This window comes from Cricetulus griseus, chromosome 5, assembly GCF_003668045.3.
Source record: "Cricetulus griseus strain 17A/GY chromosome 5, alternate assembly CriGri-PICRH-1.0, whole genome shotgun sequence".
NCBI lineage: Eukaryota > Metazoa > Chordata > Mammalia > Rodentia > Cricetidae > Cricetulus > Cricetulus griseus.
Genome location: NC_048598.1, coordinates 78,380,996 through 78,399,857, shown reverse-complemented (window position 1 = coordinate 78,399,857; position 18,862 = coordinate 78,380,996).

The window sequence follows — 18,862 nt, the reverse complement described above, 5'->3', positions numbered from 1 at the left end:
CAGGTACAATGAAGAAGATAAATTTGAACAATTAAAAACTAATGAAGATTTTGTAAAAATTGCTATTTACAATGAATAAGTGAGAAAATGTTTGGGAAATATGATCATATATTAAAAATAGGTCTAAATGACAAATGTCATAGGCAATTAAAGAAATTAGTCCAGAAACTCAATTAACTTGGCATTGTTTTTCAGAACTGTGACAGCAGACTAGATATCTGCATCTTGATACACATATTCAGAAAAAGATTGGAAAAATATTTGCTCAGATATTGCCAGCTGGTCATTTTCCCTCTAATCATACTAACCTTTAAATTATAAGGTTAAACAAACACTCAGTGCATGTCCAAAGGTGACAATAGAACCACAATAATCATGAACACATTTTTAGAAATAAGATACACATAACAAAACAATATTATTTTTGCCTCAACATCAGATGTAAAACAATGATGAAAAATTGATTTTGCACTACAGAATAAATATAATTTAAAGATGTAGACATGCAAATATTTTAAATGCTGATCACTTTTAACCCTCTAGTTTAGAAGCCAGGCTGTATAAATTGAACCTAATTTTTGGCAAGGGAAGACTGTTAATTATCCTCATATAAAATTAGTTTCTGATGAAGGATCACAGTAATGGACCAGAAGGGTAATTTCCATTTGTCCATGCCCTTCGATTGATGTCAAGACCAAGCTTGAAACCCATGATTATGTCTCAACAGTGAGAGTAATTTTACGATTTAAGCTTTCATTGCACTGGGAATTGTGGTTAGCATTAGTGTAGGTAAAAAAGTGCCTTTCTAAAACCTCAAAGCCAGTGGAAAACATAGCCTTAAATGGGAAAATTGGAAACAAATGTTTGAAAGGAAACAAAATCATTAATGAAGATAAATGAGTGAATAAAAGGCAGTGATCAGTAGCAGAAGGATGTTCTGAGCCAGTTGCAATCCTAATAAATTATTTGCAAGAGAGATGCCCAGGGCCCATATAGAGATGCACTGCCTTCACTCTGGTGCTAGACTGGTCTGCACACCCATAGGACTGGCCATAGGGAAGTCAGGTTGTGGTGAAATTACCCTCATGTTGTCTGAGATAGACAGCGGTCTATGTCACATTCTTGGGAAGAAATATTAAACACAGACAATAATGGGATTAAGATAGTTCCATCCTGTATATTATTAAACTGCATTTTTCGGAGGTCACTTTAATGTTCAAGATAGCTATCAGTTTTCATCTCACTTTCAAAGTACTAAAAGAAAAAGTGTTTTCTCTACCAAAGCAAATAAAATGTAAAGGTATCAATCCAACTTACCCTTTTAACTTTGGACATTTTTGTGTCATTGTATGTCTATATTTCAGTTGTAAAATAAGGTGATTATAAATTAGATTTTCTGAGCCATGCCACAATTGCAAATTCTAACATGCTATGTACATTAGTGACCGCCCCCCCCCATCTTGGTGGGTATGTCATGCTTGTACACACACACACACACACACACACACACACACACACAGAGAGAGAGAGAGAGAGAGAGAGAGAGAGAGAGAGAGGAGAGAGAGAGAGAGAGAGATCATGTGAGAAGTATTTACTGCTCTGTACTACTAGAGTATATTCAGAAATACAGAAATAAGCAAAACAGTTCACTGTTCAAAGAATTTGTACTTTCGGGGGGAAAATACATTTGTCAGGGGAGAGGATAGAATAGCTCTGATTTAGAAAACAAAAACAAAATGAGGAGACATACTTACTTCAGTCCAACATCAAGGAAGATTCCTGGGGAAGTAGAATCTAAGATAAGAGCAGAATCATGGATAAAACTTAGCAAGTTGAGAAAAGACATTCATGGGAAGAACAACCCAAATAGAACAAACAACTGTGAAGTTCCAGAAGAGACTTTCACTACAGATTTCTGGAGTTGTGTATATTTCTGAAAAGGTAATGTGAACAGTGTGACTCACGTGTACACTGTGATACTAAGTGTGGTGGTGGTGGGGGGGGTCAACTAACTAGGTTTAGTGGAAATTTTGCTTGTTTTTGTTTTTGATTTGTTCTGAGACAGGGTCTCACTGTGTAGCCTTGGCTTTCCTGGAGCTCACTAAAGACCAAGATGGCTTCAAACTCACAAAGATCAGCTGGCCTGTCTGCCTCCTGAAGCCGGTGTAAAAGGTGTACACACTACTCCCAGTATGGTGGAAGTCTGCCCAGGCAGTAAGCAGCTAGCATCCTTCTTTCTCTGCCTCCAAGCTCTGGGGTTAGAAGTATCAACTTCCACACTCAGTCAGCACTGTTTTAATGTGGGAACTAGGGATCTGAACTCAGGTTTCAGTGCTCCATCAGCAAGTACTTTAACCACTGAATGCTTGACTTGGCCCATAGAAACCAAATCTCAAATGATCTTACACATACACAACAGAATCCGATCTTTCTCCAAGGGGCAACAACATTATTAATGTTGTAATGAGACCAGGGTCAAATTCTCCTAAGTATCTATCCTTTAGTCACAAAATCACTGCTCACATAGTCTCTACCATCCAGACCTTCAATCAGTAGAGATTCTAAATCAATATAACTTTCAATCAATTCACAACAAATAAAGGAAGGAAGAAGAAGTATGATCAAGATATTCCAAATAAGACTGATAGTAAAATGTCAAAAGGTGAGTATCATTTGTTATAGAGATGGGACTGGGCTTTAAATAGAAATTTCAGATTACATCTCAACACTAATCAGTAATCATAAGTATATTTTTGATGTGGGAAAGAAAAGAAAAGAAATCAGCAGGCCTATGGCACAGGCCTGTAATCTCAGATACTCAAGAAAAAGGAAGCAGAAACATCACAAATTTAATGACTGCTTGGGTTACAGAGTGAGTTCAAGGCCATCCTGGACAATTTGTAATGCTCCTGTCTCAAAAAAAAAAAATGACTTGAAGTGTAGTAGAGCTCAGTGATAGACTCTTACCTAGTATGAGCAAGGCCCTAAACTTAATTGCGGTACCACTGGACATTTTTTTTTAAATCACTGATTTGGCTGGACAACTGTCCAGCAATCACATTAATGGTAGTAAGTCAACTGAAATGTGTATCTTAGTCAGCTGATTCAATGTTGATGTTTTATGGCCCAGTTTCTTAAGTTATGGATCATGACCCCATATGATGTTGCAAAGCAGAGTGTAGAGGTCATGAAAATTCTGACAATAGGAAAATATTTCTGGTCATGCATTGGTGAAAAGGTACCTCAATAAAATACAAAAGAAATTAGAGGCCTTTCTAGCAATGTTCACTCATGTTGGCCTGTGCAATTTCATTGCAGACTTAGTTCTGAACACACAGCATGCATGCTTTGCTGTGTATATTTTGTCACCCCACATAACACCAACAAACACTGCTTTAAACACCTTGGCTCTGAGTTAAGACTATTATATTTCGAGTCATGATGTTTTTACTGTTACTTACAGTGTTTCCTGTTCATATAGAAACATAATCTTTTAATTGCAGAAAACAAAAACAATGTTTTTCTAGCATCACTCTTCAGTATGTAAGTATAAAAATTTGTATATATTTGGATTGCATTGTGTTAGAATTTTAAAAGTTCCTGTTTGAGAAGAGGAAAGTTAACTAGGTTGTAAAGTGCCTACTGCATAAATAGGAGGGCCTGGGTTTGGGTCTCCAGCACTCACTTAAAAAGCTGGGCACATTAGAATACATCTATAACACTATGATTAGCAGCATGGATACAGGTGGATCCCTGGATCTTGCTGGCCAGCTAGTCTAGCTGATCAGTGAGCTCTTGGTTCAATGAGAGACCCTGTCTCAAAAGATCGAGTTGGGGGCAATAGAGGAAAGACACCCAATATCCTCTGGCCAGCACACATGTGCATACCCACAACATAAAATTTTAAAATGTTACTCTTTAAGTTGTTGACTTGGATTTCAGTTTTAAAAAGAATTAAATAAATTTTGGCTTAATGTTAGAAGAAATTTCCCAGCCATTTCTGAAATGCAATGCACATATATCTGCCATTCTGTAATATATATTTATGTACTATTGCTGCGATGAAACACCATAACCAAAAGCAACTTGGAGAAGAAAGGGTTTATTTGGCTTATGCTTCCACATCACTGTTCATCACTGATGAAAGTCAAGACAGGAACTCAAACAGGGCAGGAACGGAGAGGCAAGAGCTGAAGCAGAGGCCATGTGGGTGCTGCCTCCTGACTTTCTCTCTATGGCTTTCTCAGACTGTGTTCTTATAGAACCCAAGACAACCAGCCAAGGGGTGAAATCACCCACCATGGGTGGGCCCTCCTGCATCAATCACTAATAAAGAAAACACCCTACAGGCTTGTTAGGGAGGAATTTTCTCAATTGAGGCCCCCTCCTTTCTGATGACTCTAGCTTGTATCAAGTTGACATAAAATAAGCCAGCATATAAAATACATAAAATAATATTTTCAGTGTTTCCAATTATTAGTTAAAGGTACTGATGAACTCTGAAAAGCATTGATAATGCTCTACACTCTCCAGTATTAAAAAAATCAGTCAAATATAACTCTTTATGTAAAAATAAAGTACAACCATTTCATTATTATACAATTTTGCTGTCATCATTAATAAGTGGCAAAACCACATGTGTATTAAGAATTGTTTTTAAAATAAATTTCTTTTTGATTTATTATCAGTAAATGTTCTCCTTATATTCATTTTTATGGCCCTATGTACCTGGGGTCACATTAAAATTTCTGGAGTTAAAGGGGTGACAAGCAGAGAAGATTTAAGAAACCATGCTTTTACAGATAATTCCTTCAAAAATTCTCTTTGCCCAGAAAAAGAGGGAGAAATAATTGTGGTATAATACATTTGGTTGCCTCTAAAGATAATATTAATCATTCAGCAGAAACGACTGGGAAGGCAAAAACTGCCCACACATGTGATAAGGGGGCTTAATCTTCTGTTACTTTACTTCACATTTAGGCATTTATGCTTAAAACTGAGAGCATGGATACCGGACATCAGGACCAGTTCTGCTTTAAATCAGGTGGGTAGGTCCAGAGCCCAGACACACCGGCAGGCAAGGCACCATAAGGGAGGCATTAAATTGAGTCCTTAAGTGTTGGCAGGAGATCCAACTTAAAGGTAAGAAAATTAGTTTGCAATAGAATCTCTCATGATTAGATGGGATGGAAATCAGAAGGGTTCCAGCAACCCTGACCACTGTTTTACTATTATTTTCTTGGCAACTTACTTGGTACATCAGCATATTTTGCAGTTTTCACCCTGCAGTCAGTCCCTTCAGTAACATTTTTTGCCTGAGTGAGCAGTAAATAACAAGGAAAACCAGGGGCAATTAACAACTATTGTAGTGCTATGACTAATGAAAATTGGTACATTGCCCTTTGGGGAAAATATACTTATTAACATGCCTGTGGGGGGTAGGTTAATGTTGCTACTTTAACTATGTTTAGGAGAAACTAGAGTAGAATAACTTAGCCAAGGTTATCGAGCAATCTGTGGCAGCAGAATTACACAGCAGAGTTCTTCCCAGTCATGGCTCCAAGCTACCTCATGAGGAACAAGGGCATCAGCTCCATCCTCCAGCCATATCTGGGACTCTAAACAGATTCCATTTCGGCCTAAAGCAGCTCATTAGCTGTTAACACAGAATATACACTTACTAGCAGAGCTTAATTTTCACAAAGCTCTTTTAAAAAAGTATTAGTTGAGAGTTTTATATATGTTTTATCATATTCACTTTCCCTAACATTTCCCTGATTCTCAAAGCTGCTCATAACTCTTTAAGAATTGGGAATTCAATAAAAATGTAGAAATCAAAGAAGAAATGATGAGTGGTGAGGTGACAGGGGTGGATGGATGAAAAATTAGGGGGGTGGATGTAGGAATTCATTAGCCACCTAATCTCATTGTCTACTCCCACTTATTTTCACTTGTTTACACATCATACCTGGAACTTACGCAGTAACTGAGTTTCTGTAATGTTAAGCTTTGAGCACACATTGAAGCTTACTTGTCCTTATGTAACAGGAGAGAGCATTATATTCTAGTGACTGGTTAATTACAGGAAAATTCTGAGCAAGCTTGTGGCACAATTGGATTTTTGTGATTGGTTGTGGCAACAATCGAGACAACGGGAAGTGAGAAGTTACTGTAAGAGGTTCAAAATGAGCTTGGTGTAATGGTACATACACCTATAACCCCAGCCCCCAGTAAGCCTAGGGGGTAGAATCAGGTCTCCATACAGAGCCACCCTATCTGAAAAGCAAAAGAAAGTTCAGAAATGATTTCTCTTTTCCAAGGGAGATATTAAAGACTTGAACTAGGTCACTGATGGTGGGGATAAAGGGTTGAAATCAGATGAGAGAGATTTGTACTTAAGGCAAAAACAGCAAGGGATGCAGGAGAGAAAGGATGTAGAAATGAAGACGAAGGAGAATAGGCCTCCGACCAGGCTTCTGCTTAGAGAAAGGCACTGGGTGGAAAACGGCGCTATTTACTGCACTCAAAGGAGGCAAACCAGACAGGCCAGATGCAACTGATTCGGGGCTGGACAATGTCTTTATGTTGAGGAAGCATCCAGAAGATGCCAGCACTAGGTGCTTTTCCAAACAAGTCTAGACAGCGGGCGGAAAATCTGTGCCAGCCTGAAGAGGTCAGAGCAATGCGGCTCTGTTCTTCGTGGAGCCGGTGTTTGATCCTAAATGAAAGTTAGATTCCTTAGAACTGCAAGATTGGAGATGTTCCTTTCTTTTCACTTTGACATTATTTGTTTTAGTGTATTTTTTAAGTCATGAAGTATTCTTTCGCTTGGCGAGGACTAGGAAGATGTTTGGTTAAATATCCAGACATGGCTAGTAACCTTGGAGACAATTGTGGATGCAGAGTGATGGGCACGGAAACACACAGCTGTTCCTCCTGTCTTTCTTTTGTTTCCACTGCCTTTTCTTAGCTTGTTCTCTCTCATCAGAGTAACTAAGGTAAAAAGAAAGCTGTAAAAATTACACAAAAGCAAAGAAAAAAATGATCATGATGAATTTAGGACTGAATATATGTAAATAAAACCATGTCTTCACACTGCAAATATTAATATGCATTATTTTTCATACCCATTTTAATATATCTAAGTACTTTTAATATCTTCTGAAGACTGAAACTGTGTCTGTAATAACAATCAAATTACAAGTTGTAAGAAATCAATTCTAAACATACGGATTCATTTTGCATTGATTTAACCTTGACAATATTCTCCAAGGGTTTTTTTCTGATATTTCTGCTTCCTCTCAGTGTGTCGAGAGATTTAGATGCAGCAACTGAGCCTTTTTATTTTTAATTAAAAATTTTTATGTATTTGGGAAAAGTTGTCTTTTGAAATAAACCCAAAGTTGATCACTGTTAAGTTTATAGAGGTAAAAAAAAAAAGAAAAAATCAAGAATGTTAGTTGAACTTTAGTAGATCTATTCTCAGTTATTTCAGAAAACATCTGTTTAAAGTGAAAAAGTTGTCACTTGTCTATAGGACTTGACTTAGTCAATCACATATGGACTAAGAGTGACACCAAGTGGTGTTATGTGGAAAACATTGTAAATTTGGGTTTGAAAGAAATTACAACCTGATAAAACTGTGGGATTGTAGTTAGCAGGTCTAGTAGTTAGTAGCTACCTTTAACTTGGATATAATTCTTAAAGTATAATTTCAACTAATTCTTCATGAATAAAATTTTTCTCTCCTGTGCAGACCAGAGTCAAATAAGATGTTCTATTTGGACAACCATGATTAATATGTTAATAACCACAGTAAATATAAATAGCTAGTTTTGCTTATGTTTTTGGAAAGAGGCTGAGTGACTTCAGAGTGCTAGGAGGCATCAGACACCATTAATGAGCATCATCTGAATCCTTTCGAAATCTCTACCATTTGAGGTCAAATCCCTTTCGCTCCTTATTAGGTATACAAAATTAACTATCTACCTAAAAATACCTATAATTAACTTAAATCAGTGAAATGCTTCCAGTGAGGATGACAATGTCTCCTCTAAAAGCCATACACTTCAAGAGCCATACACCATCTAACAAAAAACCGTCACCTCGGCATGAGAAGCCTCCTTTGGAATTGTTGCAATGGGTTGTCCAAGAAACTTCTAAAAGATTATAGGCTATTGTCACTGTCCTTGACTTTTTTTTCAAGAAGTGGAAAGTAATTTCTACTGCTGAAGACACCATGTACTTCATGTACAGGACACAGAGACCCATGATCTGGAACTGACCTAAAAGCCTTCTCCCTGAAGACAGGCTTCCATGGTACCAGAAGACACCATCTAAACTTCCAAAGAAGGAAAACAACCAACAATCCTGCCTAGCTATCATGCCTATGAACCCCTGCAATGACGAGCACAGCACAAATATCTTGGCAGCTTTTAAATTGTGCTTAAAGCCCAATCAACAATAGGGAAGTCACACCTGGTATTGGAAACCTAGTCAACTATCCCGAGCTAATGAAGTAATGGATCTTCAAAGAGAAATTACAACTACCAATTTACTAAACTACTATAATTCCTAACTACATTGTGGCTTATACCCACAGATAAGAATAGTCCTCTCCCCTAAGGAAACTTCTCTTTGAAACAGAGACCATTACAGAAAATCAAAACCTATCAAAAATGAAGAATTGCTGAGACCAGTCCCAAGAAATACATCTAAAATACAACTCCTGCACATAAAACTCAGGTATCATTGTGGAAGAGGGGGTGGAAAGATTGTAATGACCAGAAAATCAGGGAATTTGCTGTGATATTGTGTCTCCTAGGAATGTCAGAAGCTACAACCATGAATTCTCATTAACATGACTGCCTAAACACAAACTGATCAAAGAGGATATCAATAGACATTTTAATGTGAATAGAGTTTGGAAGGATTCTGGGGTCTCAACCCTAGATAAGGTACTACTGGGAACTAAAGAACACCGAAAGTAAGAGAAATATTCTTGCCCAGGAAGAGCATACCAATTGCTTATCCAATATTAAGTGGTTATCCCTTAAAAATTATACATACAAGTAACATTGTATAGACTGAGCAGGTTGTATTTATGTATTTAGGAATGCATACAAACATATATGGGTGTGTTCTTGTTTAGTACATTTGGCTCACCATGGCTTACACTGTAGCTCTTCTCCTACTTGATGACATAAGTGTCATTTTTTTCCTGTGCTCTTCTTAAAATTAATTTATGGGATTAGAAAGTAAATTCTCCAGTGAAATGAGTGGTTGAAGATTAATGATGAATATTAATTCAGAATATGAAATGCTAATGGAAGATTGAAAATGTTCTCTTCAGAGAACTTCAAAATTCAGATTAAATAATGTAAAGCAGATCTTATTCTAGAATATAGGAGAAATAATTACATGTGAATCTAGGTGAATCTTATGTACAAAACTCTGAAGATCAGTGTTTCTTAACCTGAGAGTCATCTGGTTTGACTTCAGATGCAACATTCCATCTTGCCAGAAATTGTATGGATGCATATAAAATTGATAATGTAACTTCATGGATTGGAGTTCCATAAAATCCATCCACAGATTTGAAATGCTATAACTAAAGATAGAATTGCAACTACAAGACATTTGCTTGCAATTTTATTCAAAATATGAAGATTGACCATCATTATGAATCATTTAAAGTCAGATATATCTACTAAGGTAGGTAGGACTGCATGTATCTCTCAAAGCCAGTATGCATGTGTAAATGAAAGTAAGTCACATTAGGATATAGCTCAATAAAGGATACATGTATGTAAGTACAGGGTTACATAGAAGCAATGCCTACTCGGAGGGGTGTCCGAGTAGAAATGACACATGGGCAGAGTTTTACAACAGTATTTCTTGAAAGGAAGTCTGAGCAGAGCACTGTGAGAGGAAAAAGTAAACTGAGTACCATGTATGCAATGGAGACAGAAATTCTTGCTCTTTGTGTTTCCAGGTCTGAGACATGGGACTAAAAGTTCCAGTCAGATATCCTAGGATCCAGGATAACCCATTCTCTTCTCAGAACAAAAGGTATATATACTCCACTCTAAAAGGAATCCTAAGGAAACAAGTATGAGATACTTGTTCTAGGAAGGACAATATTGTTAAATCAGTCTATCTCAATTAGGCTTTCTATTGCTGCTATAAAACACATGACCAAAACAAGTTGGGGAGAAAAGGGCTTAATTGGCTTATATTTCCACATTGTAGTCCATCACTGAAAGAAGCAGTACAGTAAGTCAAACAGGGCAACATCCTGGAGGCAGGAACTGATGCAGAAGCCATGGAGGGGTGCTACTTATTAGCTTGCTTCTCATGGATTTCTCAGCCGGCTTTCTTATAGAACCCAGGACCACCAGTCCAGGGATGAACCACCTGAGATGACCTAGGCCATCCCCCATCAATAACTAAGAAAATGTTCTACAGACTGAACTTACAGAAGCAATTGCTATCAGTTTTCTCAGTTGAGGTTCCCTCTTCTCATATCCCTATGTGTCAAGCTGACATAAAACTAGTCAGCATGCAGCCATTGTCCTTTGAACAAAAATACTGACATAGTAAATGAGGTGAAAGTTTTGATAATTGCTTTGAACTTTGAGGTACCTAGGACACATTTTGAAACATGAGTTTATCCACAAAGTTTTATGGCATTCCTGAGACAATTCAAAAGTCAGTCATGGAGTCAGGGGTGTATTTTCCCAAGACAGAGGAAGAAACAAAAATCTTGGGTCAACTTTGACTTCCAAATCATATTAATTTGTTGTTATTGTTATCTGGTTCCTAGTGAACCTAACTTTCCAATAAAATTGAAATACAGACACCCCAACGCCCCCACATACAAATTTTCTCAGTACTACCAAGACTGACTTTCCCTTCTTAGAACCAGCAAGCAACCAAGAAAGAATAATATATTACTTAAGGGATGCTTTCCTCAGGACTGAATGAATGGTTTGAATTTGATCCATAATGTCTTTTAAATCTGGAGAAAGTGGTTTAGTTCAAGCCCTGGCCTTCAACCTGGGAATGGTTGGGAAATGGTGATTATAGAGAGCCAAGACAGGTTGAAAGCTGGTGTCTTGTTTGCCAGGATGACTTCTGAGGCTTCCAGATGGAATACCAGGTCCCATAGGAGTTAGCTCTGGAAGGAGAAAATTTAATGTGGTACAGTGAGCAGAAAGACAAGAGATAAAAAGAGACTTTTTCATTATACTCACCTGGAGGGTGAGAATCCATGTGCCCCCCCACCCCACCCCCGTGAGATTTTTGACCACGGAAGTGAAATGCCCCAGGCTTTTCTTTTATTAGAAAAAGCAGGAAAGAAATATCAAAGCAATATTATATACTACCATGATCAATACCAATTGTCAGCTCAGAGGCTTCTTTGATCTTATGAGTCTAGTGACCAAGAAGTACAGAGAGTAAGGGCATTGAGAAACCTAGTTCATGTACTATTTGGCCTATGAAGACTTTTGTCTTTTGCATATTAGTTTAGTTGGCTTAGGAGATGTCACTGACACGAATCAGAGAGTCCAGATGTGAGGACAAGCTAGTTATAGAAGGATGCAGACCTGGGCAATGGGTCTATTATCACTAGACTTGGACAGCTGAAATTTCTTATCTTTATCTATGGTTCACTAAAGAACATCTTATATTTCCAGAGTGTTTCAATTGGCAGGAGGGTGATGATTTCAAATTTATGATTCTTTTGCATTTGTCTCTAAATTTTTAAGATTGCTGATATATGTATATTATATCAGTACATATGCCATTGTACATCAGGATCTCAACAACTTTTTAATGAAGGTCTAACACCACTTATTCAATACCCCTAGCACAGGTCTATCACTAACAATAATTATTCAAATGAAACAACCCTGAAAATATTTAACAAAATGCTCTAATAAATGATGACATATGCTGAGTTGCCAGGCAAGCCAAACAAACTGAGTCTTAGATTCTTTAACATAAAAGTAGCATTTGAAGTATTCCCTTAAATCACTACTTAAATATTTATACCTACAACTTTCCAGTAAACTTCCTTTTAATAATTTATCTCTATTTGCAGTACTGAATTTTGCATGCCTCTTTACCTCATGTTGACACAAAAACCATAGATTTCATCTCAAAGGGAATACAGAGAGTTTATTCTAAATCCATTTGAGAACATGGCCTGGGAGCATAGATTTAGGTTACCTCAATTCCATGATCTAATGCAAAGGCAGTTTCATGAAATTGTATAGTTTTACAGAACAAAAAACTCATGTGGCAAGGGAAGTTTGAAATACTTTGTGAGTGCATCAAAGAGGTAGATACAGCAAGATGAGAAAAGTCTATATGCCCATGGTGCTATTTGATAGCATTCTTAGGGTTTGGTTAGTGAAAGTTGGTGGTCTCATATGTTAATAGATTACAAAGGTTTCTCTTAGTCATAAGATGTTCCAGGGTAGGAAAATTAGCCCTCAGGCTCTCTCTCTCTCTCTCTCTCTCTCTCTCTTTCTCTCTCTCTCTCTCTCTCTCTGTGTGTGTGTGTGTGTGTGTGTGTGTGTGTGTGTGTGTGTGTTATATAGAATCTAAGCATCTAAGACTTAGTTTGCATGACTTGCCTGTCACCTTACCATATGTCCCCATTTATTAGAGCATTTTGTTAAATATTTTCAGGTTGTGTCTATTAGAATTATTGTTAGTGGTAGATCTGAGCTAGGGTTATTGAATGATCAATATCAAAGAATCTCTGCAGACATAATGTCTTTTCAGTTTTGTTCACACTCATCACCTTCGATTGTTCTCTCTGTCTACCTAGTGGGAAAGAGATCAACCTTTATCCTCTTCTTTAAAGCAAAGTTTTCAGAGTCCCTGGGGGTTTTTTTTGTTTTTTTTTTGTTTTGTTTTGTTTTTTGGTTTTTTCGAGACAGGGTTTCGCTTTGGAGCCTATCCTGGCACTCTCTCTGGAGACCAGGCTGGCCTCCAACTCACAGGGATCCTCCTGACTCTGCCTCCCAAGTGCGGGGATTAAAGGTGTGCGCCACCAAAGCCCAGCAGTCCCTGGGATTTTTATAGACCAGTCCTGATTCTGAACTTTTATCTCTATAAACATCTCTGTATTGTGCTCATACTCGGATAGTATGGGGTGAATGGAAATAATCTCAGCTCCCCTGAAAGCCCTGTGACCCAGCAGACAAGTGAACCTTTCCTGGATGAAGAAGTTTGGGGCGTCTCCACTCACTACCCTCACTACCTTGTGCTCAGAAAAGCTTGAAGTTCCAAGGGCTTTTTCTGGGAACTCACTCTTGGGTTGCTGACCCTCTGCTGGTGAAGAGATGGCTAGGGCAGTCTAACAGCAATCCACTTTGTAACAGCACTGTACCAGTGAAGCAAAATGAGCCACAGCCCAGAGGCAGATTTTTTTTCTCCAATTTTGCTTCTTTCTCTATTTGAATGTCACTTTTCTAATTAGGAAGCAGAGCAGATCAGCTAGAGACCTTGCTTAGCACCGAAGGAGGCTTGCTAACCCCTTTCCCTGACACAAGGAGCAGCCCTGGAGATCCATTAGCAAATGTCTTCATTCTGATGAGAGAAACTTCAAAGGCCCCAAATGAGGAAAGAGGTGTCGCTGGAAAATGTTGGAATGACAAATAGCAATATTTCTGCTGACAAAAGATGAAGATGAAACAAATGTTGGAACAGAAAACATAGTTTTATTTTTCGGGCTCTGGCTGGAAGCTATCATCAAAGTCCTTAACTGAAATGAAAAAGGTGTCGATTTAACAGCACACTGGAGCCAACTTGGATTTCTAACGACAAAATTCATCTTTGAAATAACAAAAGCTTGTAAAGCAGCAAGAAAAATATCAATGCAGAAAGTAAAGTATATGGCCCCAAAATAGTCTTGTGCTGAGCATTTGTTAGAGAATGTCAGAGGCTCAAGCCACTTAGGGATCATCTGGGCAAACCCTTTCATGTTTCAAAGGAGAAACTGACATAAAGAACTTTCCCTAACTTGCTCAAGGTCATGTAACTAGTTACTGACTTAGGAATTATTAGCAGCTACCTCCTAGGCTTACATGAAGCCAGACACTGAGAGTTTCTGTCTGCAAACCCACCCTTGCCCAGTCGTTGAGGCAGCCTCACTCAGGACTGTAGACCAAGTTCACCAGATACAGTGACCTAGAATTTGTCTTTCTTTCTTTGAAACGTGCTATGTGCACTAAACCAGTGACTTGCAGCGACCCACCTCATTACCATGCCCACAACTGTGCAGATGGCTGCCCTCTGCAGTTAGTTCTGGCTGACATATGACAACAGGGGCAGAGAACAAAGACTTTAGTGTCCGAAGTATAACAAGCAAAGCATGGAGAGCTGGCAAAGGCCTGATATATCCTAGAAATTGAATCCCACAGAACTAAAGATGATACATAAAAGCATAAAGGTAAAATATTTATGTTTTTCAAATTCTCCATAGTATGAACAAGAGCTGCTGAAACGTGATGTGTCTGCAGAGCCTGGTGGACTGATTGGAAGTTCAGTACTAAGGAGACATTTGGATGATACAGGTCCAGAGGCTAATTACCTTGTCTTCAGCTAGTTTTGGCCTCTGAACAGCCATTCCTTGACTATTTCTATGTCGGAACTAACATCCTGTGACTAATTGATAGAAACTTTTTGAAAGCTATTAACTTTGCAGCCTACAAGCTTCCACAAATGCAAAACCTAAGAATATCATCAGGTAGCATCTTGATCCTATAGAAACGTTTCCCCCATTTTGCTGTAACTACCTGTCTGATGCACTCACCTGTTTTATTTATTTTTTTAATTTATTTATTAGTTCTAGTTAGGGAACAAGCTTGTTTCACATGTAAGTCCCTTCTCCCTCTCCCTCCCCTCACCCCCATCCCTCCTCCCCCCCCCAGCCTACCCCCCACCCCATCCACCCACCACTCCCCAGGCAGAGTAGGGCCCTCAACGGGGGCTCTGCAAAGTCCACCAAATCTTCCTGTGCTCTCACCTATTTTAAACTTGCCCTGGTTTATGACTTTCTTTGTTCGGTAAAACTATCCCACTTCATGAAAGTGCCTCCACATTGGACCACAGAATTTGGAGTAACCTAAATCTGTGTTCTCTGGATACAATCTCTCAAAACAGCTGCAGAATAAACTGCCTCTTATTCCCTGTAAGATGGGGGCTGTGCTGTTGCATTGGCAATTATATGAGAAGCTCTCAGGATGAGTCAATAGATGAGACATTCTGACCATTTGTGTATCAAGCTGTTTTGGAGCTGCTTACCTCAATCTGCCTTTCAGTTAATCAGACTTTTTTTTCAAAAGTAAGTAAAAATGTGTGTGTGTGTGTGTGTGTGTGTGTGTGTGTGTGTGTGTGTGATGATGATGATGATGATGATGATGATGATGAAACCTGTAGAGATAAATGCCTTAGAAAAGGAAAGAAAGAAGCTGCATCAAAACTCTTCAGATAAAGATAATCTGAGAATGACTCCCAAAGAATCCAGGAAAAATGTAGCAAAAATTTTCCATGCAAAAGAAACAACAGAATGCATTATTTATGAAAAATAATCCTAATGGGAGGAGACTTCCAAGGTCTCCTCACTGACACCCACGTTCATGGGGTCTGGATCAGTCCCATGCTGGTTTCCCAGCTATCAGTCTGGGAACCAAGAGCTCCCCTTTGTTCAGGGCAGCTGTTTCTGTGGGTTTCACCAGCCTGGTCTTGACCTCTTTGCTCATCACTCCTCCTTCTCTGCAACTGGATTCCAGTTCAGTTCAGTGATTAGCTGTGGCTGTTTTCTTCCACTTCCACCAGTTGCTGGGTGAAGGCCATAGAATGGCATATAAGTCAGCCATCAATCTCATTATTAGAGGAGGGCCTTTAGCCTTTAAGGTAGCCTCTACTCTGTTGCTTAGATTGTTAGTTGGTGTCATCATTGTAGATCTACAGACATTTTCCTGGTGCCTGATTTCTCTTTAAACCTATAACATCTCCCTGTATTATGTTATCTCTTATTTTAGTCTATTCTTCCCCCAACTCAAACTTCCTGCTCCCTCATGTCCTCCTCACCCCTCCTCTTTTCCCCTTCTCATTCTCCCTCACTTTGTATTTTAATCTCAATCTTTAGAAAATATTTATTCAATTTTTTATTTTTGAAATCAAAATATAATTATTTCCTTTTCCACATTCCCTTCCTTCCTTCTCCCAAGCCTTGTGCTTTGCTCTTTCTTAAACTCATGAACTCTTTTTCTTAATTGTTTTTATTTTTCATGCACAAACACACACAAATGAACAAAACTGTAAATACAACAATTTCAGTCTATTTAGTGTTATTTGTATGTATATGATATCAGGATTGTCAATTGTATTGGATAACTGATTCAGGGGTTCATGGGGGTGGTATTATTTCCCTCACTATCAGCATTCCTTAACTGTCTTTAGTTCTTTGTTTATGGGTGGGGCCCAATGAACAGAGCCAAACTATCCTACCATACTAGAACCTGAATATTCCAAAATAGCTGAAACAAAAGAAAAGACAATATACTTACTCTCTGAAGATGATAGAGATCCTTAAAGAGGAAATAAATAAATACCTTAAAGTAATCAGGAAAATAAAAAGGAACAATTGGAGGAAATGAATAAATCCCTTAGAGAATGCTAAGAAAAAACAAGTAGTTAAAGGAAATAAATAAAAACTATTCAAGACCTGAAATAGAAATAGTAGTAGTAAGGAAACACAAACAGGGAATCCTAGGAATGAAAAATTTAGGAATGCTAACAGCAACTATACACACAAGGGTCACCAACAGAATACAAGAGAAGAAGGAAAGAATCTCAGTTAGTGAAAATATGATAGAAGTGGATATATCAGAAATCCAGGACACAATGAAAGGAACAAACTTGTGAATAACATGGATACAAAAAGGAGAATACCAGCTTAAAGGCTGAGAAAATATTTTCATAGAAGAAAAAATTTCCTAATGTAAATAAGAAAATGCCCTTTAAGGTACAATAAGCAAACAGAATAACAAATATATTGGGCCAGAGAAGAAAATCCCTTTGTCACCTAATAATCAAAACACCAAACATACAGAACAAAAAAAGAATATTAAAAGCTGCAAAGGAAAAAGACCAAGTAACATGTAGGAGTAATAAAACCTTCAAGTTTTGAAGAAAGAGTATGAAGAAGATATAAAAAGATGGAAAGATCTCCCATGCTCATGGATTGGTACAATTAACTTAGCAAAAGTGGCCATCTAACCAAAAGAAATTTATGGATTCAATGCAATACCCACTAAAATTCCCACACAATTCTTAACAGACCTTGAAAGGGTGATACTCAACTTCATATGGAAAAACAAAAAACCCGGGGATAGCTAAAACCATCCTGAACAATAAAAGAACTGCCAGAGGCACCCAACTCCTTGATGCCTGTCACTTGGTGTAACCTTTCTCCACCAACAAGGGCTAAAATCAAACCAATTAGAGTGAATCTTTCTTGGCATCTTAAGACAATAAAGAACAAATTACCAGATGGTTAATCTGCAATATCTTCAGAGAAATAGTGTTCAGAAATAAGAGGCGGTGGTGGTTATAATCAAAATGAAATTATGCTGGGTATGGTAGCCTTTGTATGCAATCCGAGCACTTATGAAGCCGAAGCAGAGGGATACTAAGTTTGAAGCCTGTGTCTAGAATTCATGAGGAGACATTTTCTCAAATAAGTGTGATGAATTTGCTTGTGCCAGCTCTTCTAAAAACTAAAGCCCAAAAGGTTAGGAAAAATGGTTCTTATATATGGTTACTCATCAACAACTAAATTCATAATCTTGGTCCCTAATTTATTCTGATATTATATTTGTTTGGAAACAGACATTGTTCACCTCAAGATCATGATGTTAAGATCCAAACAAGTTCAACCCCAATAGGCATGCCCTCATGGAAGCAGGGAATCTCATGCGGCCCCATCCTAAACATAACTAAAGGTAACTAAGAAATGCTGATAGTAGGAGAAATATTGGGTACCAATGAACTCTTTAGGCCAAAAAACTATAGAGAAAGTGGCTCATGGGTCAGGTATACCTAGTATTTATCCACTCTATTTGCCTTATGGGTATTGTCTTTGTAGTGCAAGAGTGCTGTTTAAATTCCTTTGTCAGAACTGTACAAAAATTAGCTATAAAGCTTTGTAAAACACAACCACCAAGAGTAAAACTAGTTTTGAAATTTATCCCTACTTCAAAAAGAAAATTCTCATCAAACTGTAACTAGAGATGCCTTCAACCTAGTAAGTAACATCTATGAAAACCTCCTTTTTTTGAGCAGCTGAGACACCCAGCCTTGTGGACTGAGAAACTTCTGGCTTATTGGACTCAATTCACCATCAGTCATTATTGTGTTAACTGGACTGCAGCCTACTAACCACATGCCACAGAAAGGCCCTTACTCCAGCTGTGATCCTAGGAGTTCTCTTCAACACTTTGGACCACACATAAACCAGGAGGAAAAACTTCTTTCAAGAAAACTCAATACATACCATATTTTTATTCTGAATGACAACATATTATGGCTGGGAACAAGATGGCATTATCTCAGTCAGAAAATTACAGATATTTCAATCCTTTAGCTTTTGTGAATTCTGGCTGATAAACTCACTAAATGTTAGCATCTTTAGGCTCTAGAAAACATTGTTACATGTTAAGAAAAACTGAAACAGGGATTGAGGACTCAGAAAACCTCCTTCTAACATGACATCTAATGGTGAGAAATTGCAGGCATTCTCCAAAATAAAAAACAAAACAAAACAAAACACGATGTGTGG